Here is a 15,588-nt window from a genome sequence, read left to right as displayed (position 1 = left end):
CAGGTCTCCATCAGAATTCACTCAAACTAACCATTCTGCACTAACCTCTGTTCTGGAAGGGGACTAACCAAAATTACCTGTAGGAGTATTTGAAGGAGACCAACCAGGCAAAGAAAGTTAGTGCTGAGTAGCTGTTGCACTCGTTGGCCGCAGTAGTCGGCTTGGAAACAGCTCCTTCATATGCACGAGCACTGTGACAAGAAAGCTTACACAGAAAGGATTTTATAAAAGTAGGATGAAGTGAGTTACAAAACAGGTTTTCTTCAGTGTCAGCCATACACCTCTTCATTTTCCACTAGCTTACCTACTTGTTTAAAAAAAAAAAAAATTACAGAAATGTTCATTTTGTGACCAGTCCTATAGAGTTGTGGTGATGATACAATAAATTATTTTCCTGCATCTTGCTGTAAGTTTTCATTTCCTAGTGACACTGATAGGTGCAGTGAAAGATTCCTTGTGAAAGACACTCACTCTTTTGGAAGAAGGAGCTGGATTTTCCCCTTTGCTGAGTGAAGAAGTAAACCGACTGTGAGACTATACCCACTTCAGGGTTCTGGTATGAAATTCTGAAAAAAACTATGAGGCATCAGCAATTTCCTGGGCATTATTGCTGGCATCTCCAGGAGAACAGCACGGCTTGTGCAGGGGAAAGGTTCTGTTTTCCTGCTCCAAGTGTTCCTGCCCTGGCAGCTGTGCGAAGGGAGGGACTGCAAATGTGGCATTTGTCCATTATAAGCAGGAGGGTTCTTGGGATTCGAATCATAACAAGGACACAGCGTGTGTCTGTATCGGACCAGTCACAGGGTGCGAGGTGATGCCCGCCAAGCTCAGCGTCCCGTCTCTGGCAGTGGCCCGTGGTGGCAAATTTGAGAGCCAGGCATGGGTATAGTGAGAATGCCTTGAATTCTCTCTCAGTTCCCGAGAACTTTGGGTTCAAAAGGGTGTTTTCAAAAATGACTACCTGCTCTTGAAGTCACATTTTTTAAACAAAATAATAACTCTATTTGTGGTTGTGAAAGAAAAAATATTCTTGCAGACTGAAGAAGAAAATTGGATCACTAATGCAAGAGAAACTGCACGTTTCTTTATTTTAGTCTGAAAAATGCAGTCTGCAAACCATATCACTTCAAGCCAGTCTTCTGGGGTTTATGTGCCCTGGGTTAGCAATGTTGGCACAAATTCTGCTTTATACTCTGACTGCAAATTTTAGCACACTTTGCTTTATTCATCTACTCCGATGTATGAGTGCATCCATCGGCTCATGTTAAAACTGCTACAAGCACATAAAAACGGCTCCCGTTAAGCATTGCCAATTACATACCCAATTACTTTATTGAAATGTGCAGATACGGTGTTTCTGTATGGACATGAGAAATGTATGATGTTTGGAAGGATACTGCTGATGTGTTGTATTCATCTGTGTAGGGTGGCTGTACGGAAACAATCTAAATATATTACTATAAGGCCTATTTGGCAATTTTACTGTAGCAGAACCACATAAAATTTGTTTGTTGAAGAATATTTTAAATGCACTTTGAATTGACTAAATACTTTCAAAAACCATGTCACTTTTATCAAAATTCTTTTCACCTGAAAAAAGCCTGAACCCACATTTCAGAGGCCTTTGAAATGCTTCATTTTGACATTTTAAATTATTTTTCTGTTCTTCCCAGTGTTTTAATTTTTTAATTCTGATTCAAGTTGCAATTCCCAGCCCCAGGGAAGCCTGGGGATCGGTGGGGCGGGGGGCTCCCCCCTGCAGCCGTCGGCTGCTCCTGCCCAGGCACTGCTTCGCTGTGGCAGATGTTGCTCCTCTAATTTCCTGGTGCGTTCCTGGTACCGTCGTACTGGTACCCGGTGTGTTCCTCGTGCCTGTTGTTCCTTGGTCTGCAGGGGTAGGTCCTGACTTAAGTCGCCTTTGGTACTGTCAGCAAAGGCTCCTTCAGCGTCTGTCTCAGTCTCACTGTTGTTCCTCAGTGCAGAGTGTGCTCGGCCTTGACATCTCGTCATTATGAAGACTTTCTAATTTTTTAAGAACTGAAATGGTGAAATGCTAAACACTTGATTGATTGGTTTCTGTCCTTGTTGATCTGATTTCCCACACAGGCAAATACTTTCTTCTGCTGTCCTGGAAAGATGGATACAAATAATTGTTTTATCTGTTTGTTGGGGTGTTTTTAATTTTCCATTTGAGAATTCTCAGTTTATTTTCAGTGTAGCACTGAGCTTTCAAATAACACCTTGTCGCTTTCTTTCATTACTTCTTTTCCTTTCCTTTGTTTGGTTTGCCTCTTTTACTTTAAATATTTTCCCATAATCACAAGTTCCTCTGACTGTATCTTGGTTTGTTTGGGCCATTTGTTACAAATAAAAGCACCTGTGATTGGATCACTTCTGAGAGCTAAAATCCAGTGCAGGTGTGTGCTCATTCCCCTTCTTTGCTGACACCCAAGCGGAAGCACTTAGTCCTCGGGGTAAGCAGAGAAAATCCGTTCTTGCTGTTCTGGCTATGCAAATAGTCTCAAGACATGCTTATTTCAGTGAAGGGTGGTGAAATAACTGTCTTGGATCGTGAGCTTTTAGATGCAAATGCCTCCTTTTGCAAAAGGCAAGACGTGATTCTTGGTTCCCTCACCCTTTAATGCAAAAGGGACGGTCGGGCCTTCCTCTCACGCTGCACAGCTGTGCGCTGCTTTGAACAGACGGCTCCCTGCCCGCAACTGTCATCTCTCCGCTTGCACAACTCATCCCTTGGAAGTCCTGAGTACTGAGATGGACATTCAGCTCTGCAATTTGGGCCCAGGTCAGGATTGCTAAGAGCTTCAAACTAGGCACCCTTACTCTTCTGGCAAATCTATCATAGCCCAGCTTGTATGACAAGGCTGGATTAAAAACAAAGAGAAAGTATTGATGTTACAAACTTTCAATGCATTAAATTGTGAGGAAAAGCTTGGCACTGGACAGAGCTTTTCTACATTAACCTTTCTTTCTAAACAAACAAACAAACAAACAAAAAAAAAACCCAACCAAAAAAAACCCCTGTTAATAACAGTGACATGGCTCTACCAGTCCTAGAGATTTTTGGAAATGGTACAGAAAAGCTGTTTAGGCCAGACAGTAGTGAGTGTCCGGTTTTTAAAGCATAAGGTGGTTTCATAGGATTTGCTGTGCAGAAAGCAGCCTGGATATCAACCTACAAAAAAGGCGGGCTGGAAGAAGAATGTCTTCTTACTACCCCATTTTTCTTTTTCTGTGATTGTACTTGCCTCGTTTCTCCATACCATCCATGTCCACCACCTCTTCTCCTCCTCCTTACAGTGAAGGTTCCCTTGTCCTCACCCCACTGGCTCTGACTTCACACATCCTCCACATTCTGAATCTCCATCAAACACCTACATCCCTTCACAGGTTCCTTTCGGGCCACCAAAGTGTGGAGCTCAGCAGGAGATGCTTTCTTTTGACGCTGTAGTTCTTGCCTCAGTCATGGCACAAGCCAAGAGCCCGTGTCTGAATGCTGCAGTCTGCATAACTGTTTTAGGACAGCAAAAATCCAGACCTTACAGTTTAGCTTTATGCCTCGTCACTACTGGCTGTTAGAAAAATAGTTCTGCATTGAAGGATTTTAAATAATGTTTTCCACAAAAGAAAACCCAAAACAGTATCTCACTAGAGAGCCAAAAAGCACATCATTGCCTCACAGAACTTTTCCCACATCATATTTGTGAGGGTCAGAAGATAATTTGCTATAAGGACGTCGGTGCAGTTGATGTGTGGCGCTGAGAGCGGCTCAACTTCTGAAAGTTTTCAGTGTGAGAGCAGAAGTTGTGTTTTCAGCATGAGTCCCAGTCAGCCCATAGGCACAATTACTAGATGAAAATCTTTACGACAGATGAAGAGAAAGACCAAGAGTGAAATTCTGACCCTCTTGTGTTAAGTTTTGCCAGTGGCTTCACAGGAGCCTTAAGTTTTTTACCTTAAATTTTCACATAGCTTGTAACCCTCTTTGTGAGTTCTGAAATGCACATAATGCATTAAATAAACCTGCAATATGGCTTGACAGAACAAAGAAAATGAATCTTTCATGTCTCTACCCTGGAAAAGGGGTTATCCTTCCATTTTGAGAATAATTGGGAGTTTTATTTTGCTTTCCAGTTCTGGAAAAAGAAGTTCTGACAGCTCTCAGCAATGGTGACACGTATCAGCTTATTACTACTTGCACTGTGGTGAGGGATTGTAGCCACAATGATTACAGCACTTTAATAAAAAAGAGACCATTTTAGTATCAATTTAATTTAAGCCATAACAGCTGAACATGTTTGGACCGAGCCTTTGAGCGACTAACCTTCATTCGATGGCTCTAACTATCTGTGAAAGTTTCTGAGAGCTGGCTTAGTCAGAAAGATGAAAGGGAGGATGGAAGCCTGGTGGTAATGGGGATGGTGTCTGCAACTCCTCTTTGTTATAAAATCCCTTATGAAATCTTGAAATAGCAGTTGCCTTTCATTAAACCCACAGTGTGTTAAAGGTAGAGGGATCTTTTCATGGCCCTGTTCTCTGGGAGAGGGACAGGCACTGAATGCGCTTTGCCTGTCTCTTGCCCTGAGAGGAGAAGCCCTTGCATCTGGCAGGCCCACAGAACTACTTGCTTTTGTAAAAGCCGGGATGATTACACACTTCTGATTCTTTTCTCGGTTTTTTCCTTCCATGGTTTCATGAAGAGAATGATGCTCGGTCTCAACATTTCAAACTGTGTGTGGCTTTAACAGAAGACAATTAATTTCTGATTCTGCTGAACTCATTATTAACCTGCTGTCAGCTCAGCTCAGCTCAGATTTATCTTGCTGTATTTCTCAAAACAGAGGCTTAAGAGTTCCTTTCTCATCTGTGGTTTTCAAATTTCCAAGTGCCATTGAGGCAATAATAGCTTTTTTGAGCTGTATCATCCAAGCCTCATTTCTACGGGTTATATTTTTTACTTCAGAAAAGAAAAATTAGTAACTGTAGTGTTCACTGGTGGTAGCAGACTGACACAACCCTTCCAGAGACTACCTTCTGCTTTCAGATACATCCATACACTCAGCACCAAGATCGGCATTTCGGCATCGTTTTGTCAGAAAGACCTATGCACACCATGCGTAGAAAGGGTGAAAGGGTCTGTTTATTGATTTCTCAGCTTCTCCACAGAAAATGTCAACCCAGGTCTTGACTATGTGTATCGTCAAGTTGGGTTTATTCAAGGTCTATACAGTCCTTGAATAGACTGAAGTTGAAGCTAGGGCTCAATACATTTTATTCCCATTGAGAAATGGTGGTAATTTTTGTCCCTGCTGATAGAAGTCAAATTTGAACCAAGACCACAGAAAAGTCTGTAATTTTGTATGATTTGTGTGCCTACGTTCAACCCAGGGTACAGCCTTCAAGAGTCTCTCTAGTTTAGCCTTGTGTTTGATTAATATTTTCATTTGACATCTGGCGGGAGTCTCAAAACAATTCCACCTGTCATACTCAAATCACTTAAATATTTTGATGGAAAGTATATATGGGTGCTAAAATCAGATTAAATATAAACTAAAAGAGTCATGGCTACACTGTATGAACCCACTATGCTTTTATGATTGAATTTATGATCCCAAGGTTTGGGTTTAGGTGAAGCTAGAAATCTTCAAGACAGTGATTTGTGGGAGTCTTGGTTGGGAGAGCTTAAATTTTTTCTGTCCTAAAAACTATTATCTGGTAAAATTTGTGTTCCTCACTTGACTGTTCTTGCTTGTATCTACAGCTCTAATATGGGCAAGTCATGCTTTTTTGTTGAGACCATCAATATTACTTTCATTTTCCCTTCATCATGTAAGCCATTGCCAACTTTTTCATTTCTTTTTTTCATATACTTTTCAGTCTCCTGAATTTACTTTGCTCAGTCAACATTTTGATAAATATCATGTGAGCATTGTTGTGTCCACATTCATACGCTTTTATGTTCTAATTTGCTCAGCCCTTCAAAAGCCATGTGCCGTGAAGGCACAGTAACTGGTGTATGAAAACCTTGATCTTCAGCGCTACTGGAAGCTTTTGACCTAGCTAAAGCATTTTATGAATCTTTGTGCACATTCCCAGTTTGTTAGAAAATCTGTGTTTGTGATGCTAACTTCTAAAAGCCTTGTTCTTTATTTGTTGCATGCACCTGGTGTTTTTCTGCTTCCTCTTGTGTGTTCCTTGCTGAAAATTCAATCAATTGTAATAGCTTCCTTGGATCAGAAAATCAATTTTCAATAGATTCTATATACACTTTTGTGACGGTGTGCTCCCCCCACCCCCCGACCTGCCCTTTATTTCCCATCACCCCGCTCAAGTGACAACCACCAGCTGAGGTGGTGATGGACGCGTCTGGCCATGACGGCTGCATCCCGCCCAATGTGGATTGGGAGACAGGTACCGACACAGTAGCCAAGGGCTAACTGGAGCAAAGCGCCCACCTGACCACAGCGCTGGTCAATGTGCGACTCAAGTCAACTCTGGCAGAAACTAAACATCAGTGGCTGGTATGCAAAGGTGACTAAGAGTCAATCGTCGTTCCCCATAAATAGTGAGCAGCCCAAGAGCCCGTTGAGCTCTCCTGCACGGCCCCGGGCTGCACGCCAGGATCTCCCCCGGAGCAGGGACGTCTCTCAAGGTTACTCCTCGGGGCTGAGATTCCTTATCGCGTCAGATACTTGGTAAGTGACTAATAGCATGCTAAACGGTGAAATCCTGGCTAAGTGATGTAAAGGATGGATCGCGTGTATAGAATCCCTTAGACAGAAACTGTTCACCAAGTCTGGGACTAGGACTGGATCCAGCTGCACCTCGACTCCTCTGAGGAGGAGTTTAGGAAGCAAGGGGGTCCTTTCCGAACCTCGTGACTCCACGAGAGGGTCTCCCTGACAGCTTTGTCCTTCCCTGTCCTCTGTGCAGTAAATAATCCAGTGCACCGTGCCATCGCACCTTGTGAAACCACTGTCGCGTTTACCGCTGAACTGCGTTAATCACTGTTTTGCATGGGTAAAGTATATTGTCACTTCTCTCTTACGAGTGAAGTGCATGACTCCATCCACAACTTTTCTTGCTAAATGACGTTTTGCAAAAGGCAAAAGATACTCTGTTTGCATGGTCATGATCTACATTCTTGCACTGCTTCTTGGATACAGTACATGTCTTTCATTATCAAACAGTTAATTAGCAAGTTTTTTGTCTTTGTCCCTAAGCTTGACTGTCCAACTTTTATAGAGCTGTGAAAGTTTGTAAATGTGGCAATAGCTCACTTTTCCAGTTATTTTTAGAGGCTTCCTCTCTCATCAAGTTTCCATACCAGGTACAGAACCTTGTCTTTTCTCTTGCAAGTGTCAAAGTACTTGAAGAGTGTCTGGCTGTTTCAGCTAGATACCCAGCTGGATCTAGCTCAGTGCAGAAGTGGGGAGATGTTATTCCAGCTCTTTTCGGCTTTTCTGGTTGCTAGCATCCATGGCAGATGTCTTGTCCCTGCGGCAATATTTATTTATGGTAGTATCACAGTGGTTTGGAAAGCAAATGAATTGGTGTGTAAAAACTCAGAAATGTCTTTTTCTGCTAGAAAAAGTGATATTCACCACACTTCAGCCTATTTTTGAGCTGCCTGGAAAGTCCAGCTGACTCCTAAGCTGTGGATATGTTTGGATGAAAGGCTCGCACAGTCGCACCGTGCAGGGTCCGAGGGACGGCATCCCTGCGCAGAGCTCACCCTGCTCAGAGCCGCCTCTGTGCAAATCTCTGCCCGCAGCAGCGGCTCTGTTGCGTGGTGCTCGCTCTCCTAACCTCCCACATTTAAAGATGTTTTAACTCTTCTTTGGCATGTAGATGCTTCCCTGCTGATTAGAGCGTCACAGGTACCTTCTAAATAATCCTAATTCATGCTGCATCGCACTGCGTTGCTGCTTCGGTGTTACTGACTTCACAAAATCTTGACATGTGTGAGTCGATCTTTCCAAATTGGGGTAAATGTAATGTTTTGTTTAGAACACACACATTGAGTTCCTTTTTAACTTGGCTGCTGGCTGTGCTTCATCTTGATCAAACATAGAAACAAACAAAGAAAAATAATCAAAGCTTCGGTTTTGTTAATTCCTGGTATCTCTTCTTCACAAGTTTGCCTTCCATTTTCCATTTTATGTACTTACTACAAAGTCTCTCCCAGGAAACTGAGATCCATAAGGCTTTTTCAAAGTCTGAGAGAAAAGCTTACATCTCCAGACATCCTTCTAGCATAATAATGAATTTTGATCCATTGTTGCTGTTCTGTCACAATAAATGGATTTTATTGAGCCCTTTTCGAGAGCCCTGAAACAAATCTTAGCCCTCCTGTACATCCTGAACTATAACCACACTCTCTCTTCGCTGGGCATACGTTTACTTCTTTTAGCGGTGACTGATAGTGTACTGCCTGCCTCTGCCTTTGTAACGGTTGCTTTAAAACCCCAAATGCAGAAAGGCCCGCGTCGCAGCAAGCCAGGGCTTCAGCCCCCGTGCTGAGGAAGCGGGTTCTCAGGCTGCCCTCAGGCCGACTGCAAGAGCCACCTCGGTCCCTCGGCGAAGCAGTCAGAGCAGCAGGGAAGGGATAAAGGGGAGCGATGCCGTTCCCGGCAGCCACAGCCTCCGTGCTGCTGGCCAGCGTGTGATCCCCAGGATCAGACTGGGGAGCAGGCAGGGGGAAGGGAAGAGAGGGAAGGTCAAAAGACAGTGTCCCGGCCGAAGGAAAATGCGGGCCGTAGTGGATGGTAGGAAGTGAAATGCTGCTTTGGAAACGCGTCGACGTGCTGCCCACAGGTGTAGACAGGCATGGCTTTGTCTCTGCGGGGAGGCTGCTGGCGATGAGGAGTGCCCGTGGCACTGTGGCTGAGCAAGCGGATTGCTGATGGGGCAGAGCGCGCTGAACACAGCGTCGTGCCGACACACGCGCAGCCCCAGCGCCCGCCCCTCTCCCACAGGGAAATAACATCTGTCTGCATCTGCCCTGGAGCAGGCTGGCCGAGGCTCTTGCCGAGGGCTTCCTGCCGTGGGTGCTCCTGAGCCGCCCCGCCAGCGCGGCCCCGGTTCAGTCACATCCTCTGTCTCGAGTCCTGAGTGCAGCTGAGAAATCGTCGCTGAGCTCAGACCTTATGTCAGCACTTTGAGAGATGGCATTTATGTTTGTGGTGCACCAGTCTTCTGGGGTTTACATTTCTACACACAGAGGAGAGAGCAGAGAATCATAACACGGGCTTTAAGTCAGGATGTGTTGTATTAAACTATTAAATCTGTATTTCTACACCTGAACAATCATCGCAGTTAGGAGAGGTGTTGAAAACCTCAGTTTGCGGGGAGCTCGGTGGGACTCGGTTATGTGAGTCGAAGGACAGGTACTGGCTCGTGATTGATTTAGCCTGCTCTCTCTGCTACGCATGGCCCGGTAACGCGTGATTCAGGAGCACTGCTCAGGGTTCGGAAGGGCAGCAAAGAAATGGTTTTAACTGTTTTGAAAGGCTGACTATTTAATGTGAAGGCTGTTCTGCTCACATGTATATGCTTTTGCAGAAAAAAGTCAATATTACAAGAAAAGTAATTTGGACACTGATGAAATCGATAAGTACTATGGCTCACATCAGAAGTTTGTATAGAGTAATATCCCCTGGAATCAATGCCCATTGCAGGATACAACCATTTATAATTTTGCGCTGATGTTGCAATGATCCACTGCAAGGTTAAGAATAAAGGATCTCAGAAGCTGTAAACAGAGTGAAGTGAATCAGATCACCTTTTACTCTAACCAGTAGCTATCCTTACTTGAAAAGTATTATCTTATTTTTTGCAATTTACTGACCTCAAACTACGGTTTTCCAAACCCTCATATCTTACAGTTCAGCCTCTTTTCTAAAAAACCTTCAATTGAGAGTGTCATGTTGAACAAGACATGAATCTGAAATAATTCTGAAGACTGGAAAACAAGCTTAGATTCAAATTAGTCTGTTCCTACACAGCCAGGAATGAAAGCACATCATTTTTCTCATGTGGGGGATATTGTTCAAACACTGTGCTCGGTCTCTTGTTCATCCAACTCTGCAGATAGATAATAAACCCACAAAGAATCATTTTGGTCATTGCTCAGCTTAGGACCATGAGACCTTACATGCGCTAGGAAACACAGTCTTCTGCTGTTAGAACCAAACATTTCAGCCTGGTACGTATCATCCGGGCCGTAGCTTTGCCTGACTAGTGCACACATTTCAGCTGGAATACCACTGCGTATTCAGGTCCCTAGGGATCAGATAATCTATCAATCTTTTCATAGCTTACCTCCACTTTAAAGGTTGCAAGTACCCTAGATCTACCAACATCTATCGACTGGCCTCCTCACCTTCTCTTGGATTATCAAAGGACTTTTGTTCTTTATTAACGTGAAGTAGGTGCCTTCCAAAACCGCTGTGTTCTCTCCCTTCAGAGAAGCTCTGCGGGTTTTGTCCTAGTGATGACAGCGTAGGTGCTCACCTCAGTTTTTACCCACAGTAAACCCAAATTCCAGTTTGAAGTCACATAGTGTTGTGAGTATGGCTTACGTTCCTAACTCCTTAGTGCACTCAATTTTGTTATATTAAATACACGTTGCATGTTTCTGTTCAGCTTTCCACATTATAAACAACTCCATCAAACCTTGTGAACATGAGTCACACCAGGAGTTTTCCCAAGTTCAGGCAGATGGCGATGTGAAAATACTCCAGTCCTAAGAATGCAACTGTCTGTCTCTATGGTGTATAAGAAAACTGTCATTCTGCAATATCTCGAGCAGTAGTGCACAGACTGCACCAAGATTCTGTTACACTGAATGCGTCCTCTCGGTTCTGAGAAAGACCTCTGAAGCCACTGGCCTGGCATTTCCAGCCTGCAGAACCGAGGGAGAAGCTGGTTCTTAGTTACACACCTTCTGCAAAACTGCTTGTATTTACTATGCTGGTATGAAGAGTCTTTCTATAGCCAGTTCTGAGCATGAGTAGCTAAAATTCCTTTGTATACGGGGAGGGAACACTGCAGTTCTAATAACTGTATGCTGGCAAATGCTTTGGCATTGTAGCAAAATGTCATTTTGCACAATCAATATAGTTTGAAAAAGAAGAGGAGCAGGGAATAAGTACATTAGAAAGGTATTTTTAAATCCACAGAAGCAAAAGGCCGTACGTGTATAAAAATGAGAGAGTTGGGGTGGTTCAGCCTGGAGAAGAGAAGGCTGCGGGGAGACCTTAGAGCCCCTTCCAGTCCCTGCAGGGGCTCCAGGAAAGCTGGAGAGGGGCTGGTGCCAAGGGCAGGGAGTGACAGGCCAAGGGGAATGGCCTGAAGCTGCAGGAGGGGAGATGGAGATGGGATGGGAGGCAGCAATCCTTCCCTGGGAGGGTGCTGAGGCCCTGGCACAGGGTGCCCAGAGAAGCTGTGGCTGCCCCTGGCTCCCTGGCAGCGTTCAAGGCCAGGCTGGATGGGGCTTTGGGCAACCTGGGCTAGTGGAGGGTGTCCCTGCCCATGGCAGGGGTGGCACTGGGTGGGCTGGGAGGTCCCTTCACACCCAAACCAGTCTGGGATTCTGGGATTCTATGTGTATAGGTGTTTACTCAATGCTTGGGGAATTAATTAATTCCCTTAGCAAATCCCTACATAGTCTGTTGCATAAAGAGCTGTTTGCATGCCGAGAGATTAAAGGGAGAGCACTGGAAAGCTACAGTTAATAAAATCACAGAACAGTTAAGGTGGGAGGGACCTCCAAGATCATCTAGTACAAAACCTTCCCCAAAGTTGGACTGACTTCAAAATGAAATGCCTGTATGAAATCCAGTAATAGTGTACAAAGCTGGCTTCAAACCTTATCTCTGGCAGAATATTTCATTTCATATGGCAAAACCTACCAGTAGATTAGACTGAGCCCCTTACAAAATGCAGAAGAGAAGACGTTTTGGACTAGATTCAATTTTGGTCATTTTGATTGACAGAGCTTCAATCCTTTGCTTCTCTATCCCTCAGTAAGGAAGTACCGCAGAGGAGGAAGGACTGCTGCCAACAGCTTTAATTTCAAGTTCCACAGTCCAGTCAAAAGCCATGAAATGGGGACTGGTATTAGGAGAAAGACAGATTTTCAAGATTAAGGCTTTGAAGATTCACTAAGCCATATTTGCAGTGTCACAGTGCTCGTAAAGCCAGTAGTGTCTCCTAAACGACCAGGGAACATGTCTGTCTTTGAGAGACGTAACCAAGAATGTCAAAGAGACTGATTTGATTTAATGCTTACTGCCATTTACTGGGGATTAAAAGACTGTGAGAGGAGAAAAGAGATCTCTCCTCTTTTTTTGTCTTTCTTACTCCTGTTTTGGTCCATTAAGGAGCACACAAAAAATAAAATAAGATTTTAAAAAAGATGTATACCCAGTAAGGACTATTACTTCCAAATGGTTTAGTCCCATAACATATTTACAAGCACAAGCAACATATAAAACTATCTTAATTTGTAGCGCAATGTAGCATTACAGAGTTGGCAAAAAGAAAGCATTATCTACTCCAACGTTTGTTGAAATGTTAGAAAGTGTTATCTACTTCATTCTTTGTTACTGTCTGCTCTTTTTTCTCTATACTTTTGGCAAAGTAAATATAATTTTAACTATCTTTCCAGAATGAACATGTGCATTTAAGCTAAAACAAGTGTTACCGAAGGGTATAATTGATCCATATCACAGAGACCCACAGTGAAAGAAAATTCAGAGGTAATGTGACAGCTTACAAACTGTGCATTGCATCCCCCTCTAGTGACCAGTCTGCATATAAACCATGGTAGGGCTGCCTGGAAACTCCATCTGAAGTATTTTCTATCAGAGAAGTTATGTTTGTGTTTTGTTTTCAGTAACGCATGAAGTTCATGGAAATTCTCCCTGGGCATTATCAAAATTCTCCTTTTCACGTGCAGTTGTTTGATAGTTGAATGATGTGGGCTCCTAGGATTTATCATTTTTTGTAATGTAGGCCAGCTTAGAGGATAAATTCAGAATGAAACACTTCAGTCAGGTTATTTAGTTACTTACAGGGGAAAAAAATGTCATTTTCTTTGCACAGCACATTATGAAATGTCTGCTTTCCATCTTAATGCAGGACAAAATCAAAAGTTGCAGTCTTTGAAATTTCCAGAAATACCTGGGCTTATTTCCCCACCAACCCTACTAAATTAGTTTATTTCCAAGACCTTTGAGGCTTAATTTTCCTTGGGACACCAGCCTAGTCTCTGTTTGTATATTACCAGTTTTCTGCAGATGCCTCCGTCCCGGCGTCCTTGGCTAATAATTCCGACACTTATGCATAAGCATCTTATGGCTAAGCCTGAGTGGGCAGCAGGAAATCAGCAAGAAGCCCTCTAGCTTCTTGTCGATCTTGTGCTGTTGTGTTCTTCTTAGGTAGTTGTGTTGAGATAATGGGGTTTGAGAAGATGATACAAAACCTCTGGAATATTTATAGGCTAGGTGTAAGTTGAAGATTGCCTGAAAGACTGTGTACATATTCTGCATGAGCTTTTTAGACTTTCCTACCACGGTCGATTAGAGGAATTTTGTTTTGTAGATCATTGTGGTGACATGTCAGCTGCAGATTTATTAGGAGTTACACATTTAATGCACGTGCTGGGCACATGCAGCTAAAAGCCTTCCAGTGAGGGCTACGCATTAGTAGTGTAGGTTATGCCACAACTGTTTAGAAGATTATGCCAGTGCAGTCAAACAGCCTTTTGGCTCCTTCAGCGTCAGAGCAGAGTAACCGTCTCACCGAGGAACGTGTCTTCTTTTTCCAAAACATATGATCCACTCAGCCACAACTCTTACTGTGAGCCAATAATTTAGAGGAATCGAATGTCCTGTGTTACGTGGTAGTTCAGATCAGATTGATGCTGTACACCCTAAGGACCTTAATCTGTAAATCCACCTTCTGGTAGCCATTGCAGATTTGTTCCCTGTTGTCTTTTTCCTAAATCTCCAGTCTTGTTTTAAATGTCACATCGTAAATTGGTTTCTGTCGTTTCTCTTGGCGAGTTTGTTCTGGTGAAACCCCCTGTCTCTGAGTAAATAATTGATATTAGTTAGTTGGATTTGATTAATTAAAATTATCAATAATTCTGTGGTTCTGAAGTTAGACATTAACACTGACTATGCCACCATCATGACCAACAGGTATATTTATGTGTATCACAGGCAGGCCAGGAGTAGAAACAAGAAGTGGTCAATTTTTTTTTCTAACTTCTGTTCACATGGCTGGCCTTTGGCAAATCACAGCCCAGCCCAGATTTACATTTGCTACTGAGCTACAAACTGCTGAAATAGGAACACCAATGAGGTAACTGTTTCTTAACACTTCTACCACTGAAAGAAGCTATCTGAAGCTTCCAAATAAAGTTATGTAAAGTTAATTATTAAGTGTACATCAAGCTGTTTCGCCAGAGATTTGGACTCTGGGAAACAAGCCCCTCCAGGCTCATTTGGGAAAGCAGTGAATGGGCTGCAATTTGCCCCTTAGATCTGAGCTCAAAACCAAGCAAAACATTGCCAAGAGTTACCCTGCCCTACTGCTGACCTTCAAAAGTCAAAATGCTCCCTAAGCTAATAGACACGCGGCCAAAGCAGGATGTGGCTGTGCTCAGAGACACCATCCTCACTTCCAGATCTCATTAGTGGTCAGGTTTCCTGGCGGGAGCAAGGCTGCAGGGGAGAGAGAGGGATGAGCAGTGGTGGGAACTGTACTGCTTGGTGATGGTGGGAACTGTACTGCTTGTTGCAGCAAAGGGTAGGCAGTGCAAAGATTATCAATACAAATACTCCCTTGGCTAAAAAACCCACAGAATTCTCACTTTAGCCAATCATCTTTGTGTATATTAGTGTTCCTTTTCTTAATTTTTCAGGAAATTAATGCTTAGCAAATTGTATTTCATTGGTGAGCAGCACATAAAACTCTCTGGAATAACGGCACAGGCTGCCCCTTCTGCAGTCGGCTCCACTGGTGAGCAGAGTTTGCTGCAGACTCAGCCAGCCTCTCCCGACTTCTTTGCTCAAACTAGAGCAGCACATATTACTGCACTTGAGAGGTGCCCAGCCCCGTCCCCATGTATCAACCCTGGAAGCCGACGCATACACGCTGGTGAGCACACAGAAAGTGCGTTGTGCTGTTCCAGTCCCTTGAATGCACTGTGAGAAATGGGTTCCTGCTGCCTCACCTTCCCGTCAGCCCGGGATCGTCTCCAGCGGTGAGGTACGGTGCTTGCAGGTACCAAATGAGCTGAATCAAACCCTCTGTCCCCTCACCCTCCCGAGAATCCGTGTTCATCCAGGCAGGAATCCGCCCGGGCTCCGGCCACGGGGAGCTGGGGGTGCCGGGTGCAGGTACGGGTGGCTGAGCATTCCTGAGCTCAGAGGAACCACTGCTTTAACCCAGCGCGCACTGGATCAGGATGGCGTTACCTGAACATCTCACCCTTGGAGAGGAAGGAGCATCTGAAACTACCCAAGTCCTCAACAAAAGTACTACAGAGCCGCTAAG

General features: G+C 43.9%; 1 protein-coding gene across 3 annotated transcripts in view; it reads left to right on the top strand.

Annotated features, from left to right (window-relative positions):
* TNNI3K (TNNI3 interacting kinase) overlaps positions 1-15,588 on the top strand; it is a 98,347-nt gene that overhangs the window by 41,083 nt on the left and 41,676 nt on the right. The window lies entirely within an intron of this gene.

The sequence above is a fragment of the Balearica regulorum genome, chromosome 8, assembly GCF_011004875.1.
Source record: "Balearica regulorum gibbericeps isolate bBalReg1 chromosome 8, bBalReg1.pri, whole genome shotgun sequence".
Classification (NCBI taxonomy): Eukaryota; Metazoa; Chordata; class Aves; order Gruiformes; family Gruidae; genus Balearica; species Balearica regulorum.
This window is presented reverse-complemented; position numbering and strand designations above follow the sequence as displayed.